Below are 5,555 nucleotides of genomic sequence, written 5' to 3'. Positions count from 1 at the left end.
TCTCCACCCTAAAACAAGAGGCTAATGTGATCACATTTAACTAAGAGGACCCTTCCCCATCCAGACACTTTTACAGGTACTGAAAATACAGAAAAGTGTGCTTTTTAAAAATCTGAAGCAAGGCTAAGTCGCAATCCAGAAATGAAGCTTACTCAGCCTGTTCTGAAATGTTACCTAGTTGTTAATCATTAATGAGACTCTAAATTTATGAAACCTTGAAGTGAAATGGAAGACTGAGATTTTGGCATCAAGTTTCATTTGAATCAACTTTCTGGCGGAAAAACAGCTCAGGAAGTTGGACTTTAGGCTGCTAGGGCTACCCCAGGGCATCTGGGTTGTTCTGGGGGACTATATCATCAGCATACATGTGTGCAAGGGATAAAACACATTAGACTGTAAGATAATCATCAAGCAGAGAAAATAAAATACGCCCTCAGGCGTCCCTTTTGTAATTCCCTTGATTCTATGCTCACAGGGCTTTCTTTCCTGTACAATTTCTCAAGTTAATGCAAATCACTTTATGCAGTCTCTACAAGGCCCCAAATTTCTGAAGTTTCATAGGGGTAATTTATGGCTTGCTAAAGCAAATGCCTTAGAGAGGTCAACAAAAATTGCTCCTATCACACGGTCTTCATCTATTGCACTGGCGGTACCTTGGGTGTCACATCCTGGATGATTGGTTTGCTGTGAAGCCTGACCAGAAAGGAGTCAGCAAATCCTTTGGCTGCAGTAGTTTGAAATGTGTACATATACTTTTTTTTTTTTTTCCAGAAACAGAACCCAAATAGGCCTTTGCTGAAGCAAGTCTCTTAATTTCCCTTCTGTGGACATGAAGTACACTGGCACATCTCCCACACTGAATAAGGAAAGACCTCAGATCAGAGGTCTTTTACCTCAGTTGTTAAAGGAATTGCCAAGTATAGAAATTTGGGCTTTTCCCTGAGACTGTATCTCAACTCAGTATTCACCAGGAAATAATTTCAAACCTTCCAATGCATGAATTAATCTCCCTCCACCAGATATCCACATTCATGACTCGTGTGTGCATTTATGAGCATGAGGTCACAGTTCCCACCACTATCACCAAAAGAGGAAATTGATCAAAGAAAGAACAGCAATAAAATCTGTGTTTGTTATCAGAGTTCTACTGTTATAAGTGTTTACAATTAAATAGATAGATGAGAGATAGATAGATAGATAGATAGATAGATAGATAGATAGATAGATAGAGGTATAGATATAGATATATACCCCTTAGGCATGTATCTCCACTTTCTAAGAAAAACTTTCCAGATGTTTCCATAGATGAATTCACTAGTTATGTATGTATTAGACAGAAGAGTTGGCAGGTTTCAGTCTTCTGACTACAAACACGATGTATATTAGTCAGTGTTCTCCAGAGAAACAGAACCAATAAGAGAGAGAGAGATTTATTATGGGAATTGGCTCACAGTGATCATGGAGGTTGAGATATGCCAGGATATGCCATCCGCAAGTTGGAGAACCAGAAAATCTGGAGGTATAATTCATTCTGAGATGTAAGGCCTGAGAACCAGGGTGCTGCTGGTGTAAGTCCTGGAGTCCAACAGCCTGAGAACCAAGAGCTTCGATGTCTGAAGGCAGGAGAATATGAACGTCCCAGCTCAAGAAGAGAGAGTGAAAATGTATCCTTCCTCACCTGCTTCTCCTATTCAGGCCCTCAACAAACTGGATGATGCCCACCCACATTGTTAAGGGTGGATCTTCTTTACTCAGTCTATCTAGTCCTACTTAGTGCAAAAAGAAAGCAAAGTTATGCATATTAAACATTAGAATGGCTAAAACACAAAAAAACCAACCGAAACACCTAACAATACCAACGGCTGCTGAGGAAGCAGAGCAGCAGAAGCTCTCATTCACTACTGCTGAGAATGCAAGATGGTACAGCCGCTTGGAAAGGTGTTTGGGCATTTTCTTATGAAACTAAACATAGTCTTATCATACAATCAAGCAATCACATTACTAAATATTTACCCAACTGATTTGAAAACTGATGTCCACACCAAAATCTAAATGTGGATGTTCATATCAGTTTTATTCATAATTGCCCTAAACTAGAAGCAATCAAGATGTCCTTCAATAGATGACTGGATAAACATGATCCTGTAATGGTGAATACAAAACACTATGCATTTTTCAAAACCTATATAACTGTACAGTATGAAGAGTGAATCTTAATGTATACAAATTTTTAACATCATTTCAGGGATTAGGGGAATCCAAGGATGGAATACAGAAACTGAAAAAAAAACCTAACAGTATTAAAAATGTGTAACATACTTTCACTGAACAGGATGGGGAATAGGGTATTAACATAATTAATTAAGGAAATTAATAGTCTGAAAGACTAAAGGCTAAAGAAATGTACATAAGCATTACACGCTAGTTAATAAAGTTGTCTTCCATGGGGGTACAGGTTAATTCAGATATCGCTATATCTTCATGCTGGAATTAAATTAAGTGAATGAATAGTTTCTCATTGCTAGAGTGGAAATTTATAGATAAGCAACAGGTGGAGGTTATAATGATCTAAATGGTAATGGATTAGAGTTGAACAGATCAATATGAAATCACGTTTACCTTAATATTAAGATAGAAATATTTATAGATATTGGGTTAGTATAGACATATATTTCCTTGCTCTGTCAACTGAGAGATCCTAGAAGTAACTACATCCCAGAAACAATGAGCACTCCTAGTGCCCAGATCTTTGTTTCTAATATCATTTTCCAGTAGCGAGAACTAGGTTTCCTTAGAGAAGTGTCTGATTCTAAGACTAGACAGAAAATACAAAAGATGAGCCAGAGTATCTTGTAATGCCAGAAAGTAAAGAAGTGCTTAAAAGATTCCCACAGTGATGGAGTTACGTCAAAGGGATATAGGACTCAACTAAAATAGTTCCCAATGGCCAGATTTGGAAGAATTTAAGCCACAAAATCATAAAGTAGAATTGGATTATAACCCAAATATCATAAAAATATTTCTCCAAGAGTCCATACTGATATAAGTGATTGAATAAATAGGTGAGAACAGTATTATCCCAAGTAGAATAATTCCAATGTTCAAGACATTCAATGAATGGATTGAAAAAATAGTGCAATGGACTGAATGTTTGCATCCCACCCAAAATATATATGTTGAAATCCTAACCCCCAAGGTAGGGGCTTTGGAAAGTAATTAGGTCATGAAGGTGGACCTCCATGAATGGGATTAATGCCCTCATAAAAGGGACACCAGAGAGCTCTCTCATCCTGTTTCCACTATGTGAGGATACAGTGAGAAGACAGTCAATAGACAAAGGAGCTGACATTTTTCCAGGGATGATATATAAATGGCCAATAAGCATGTAAAAAGATGTCAAACATCCTTAGTTACCAGGGAAAAACAAAACCATGATGAGATACCACTTCACATCCATTAGGATGTTTAAAATCAAAAAGATAGACAATAACGATGTGGAAAAATTGAAACCCTCATACATTGCTGGTGTGATTGTAAAATGGTTCAGCTACTTTGAAAAATAGTTTAGCTGTTCCTCAAAATGTTAAATGAGAGTTGCCATCTAAATCTGATTATTTTGTTCTGATGATTTATAATATAAAAAACAAAATAACTTTAAATTATATATTTCCTAAGTATCTTAATGTTCTCTAGTTTTCATTAACAGCACATTACATGCTGGGAAAAGATTAAATCAACTTTTGGACTGATATAAGACCATCTTGAAACAAAGCTAGACTATCTATCAATATTGGAATGATTCTTTACATGGAAGAGGGAAACCATTATTTTGGTTTAAATAAACCAAATGTTTAAAAAGAACATTTTCTCCACTTTCACCAAGTATTAAATAAATAATGATACTATTTACAAAATAACAAGAAAAGTAGACTATACGTGTACTTGTACTCTCCATCAGATTTCAGATATATACTTTCAACTAACTGCAGGTTGGACACATTAATATGAGTATCAAATTTTACATATTCAAAACAGAATTCATTATCTTTCTTACGAAATGTGCTTCTCTTGCCATCTTATCTAAATTAAGAGCATAGAATTGGTTTAGACAATTACCCATTTAAGTCACAGAGTTCTAGTTATTTCTTACACATCTCTTCATCACCTCTGCAGGCAAGAGGTGCAGGGCAGTAGCTATGGAGGTAGGGTAAAGTCATCAGATCCTACACATGATATGTAGGTAGGAATACTTATTTTCTGTATGGATATTTTAAGGAATATCATTTTATTTACATGCCATGAAAGTTGTGACTATGTACAACTTAGGTGTGAATTTTTAAATATCTGATTGGTTTTTGTTTTCTTTACTATATCAACAAGTTTAAATACTCTTCACATTTCCCCCAGCTATTCATTCTAAGAGTTTGATCTGAATAGGTACAGCCCCAGGTACAGCTTATTTTGCCGGCAAGCATTTGTTTTAAAGATCAAATGTGGAATTTTAAATTTTGTTTTCATGTTCAAAGTCTAAGGTGTTTCCTTTTTTAAATTTTATTCAAAATATACTGAAAATAACATATCACCTTCAATTTTCTCATTTCAATTTTCCTCTTATTTTATTGATACTTTTATAATCCCTACAGGGAGTTTAATTCTCTTGATATCAAAAATACTTTCAGGATACCCCTAGTATTCACAATCTCTTTTGGACAGACAACTTACCCATAATTTAATTAATGTTAACCCTCATCTTACCAACTCGAGCATCTAGAAGTTTTCTTCATATTAAAAAAAAAGAGAGAGACATGACCATTTTAATGATACAAGAAATATTATGTCCTCCAGAAAAGTAGACAAGTATTTTTCATCTTTAACAGGGAGACAAATACTACCATATCAAATTTTTTTCTTCACTGAAGTTGTAGCTTAGAGAACTATAAATGGAATAATGTTATTTTAAAATAGTTAGACACCTATAATATTTTCAAAGTAAATATCCAATGAAGTAGACAAGTAAACATATCATTATTAAATTCACAGAGAAGTATGCTCAAGAAAATGATAAGTGAAACTGGGCGATATATAGAGAGCATTTACCATAACAACGCATTGTTCCAGGTATCATTGAGATATAGACAAGTTCCATCACTAAGACAATGTAGAATATGATAAGAATCAAACAAGAAAATACTTAATCATTCAGAACAACTGTAGGAAAGACGTCATTTGAAATGAACAGATAAATATTGCTCTAAGAAATAACTGAAGGAAATTATCACTTCAGACTAAGGTCATCAAAGAGAGCGTCAGGAATTTGAATTTGAGTCAGGTCTTTGTAACGTTGGATTTGTACAAGAAGCGAAGAAAACAAGGAAATAGAAATTTAAGAAAAATGATGGTTATATACAAGTATTTAGCAACAAACAACAATGTAATATGATAGATGTAGAAATGGAGTGAAATGATAAAAAGAAATTGAGGCATGAAAAATTTAGGCATGTACCTGGCTATACACTTTTAAACAACCAAAGTCACTCATTGAGGTGAATGGGTTA

The sequence above is a fragment of the Eubalaena glacialis genome, chromosome 6, assembly GCF_028564815.1.
Source record: "Eubalaena glacialis isolate mEubGla1 chromosome 6, mEubGla1.1.hap2.+ XY, whole genome shotgun sequence".
Lineage (NCBI taxonomy): Eukaryota > Metazoa > Chordata > Mammalia > Artiodactyla > Balaenidae > Eubalaena > Eubalaena glacialis.
Note: the sequence above shows the minus strand (reverse complement) of the source record.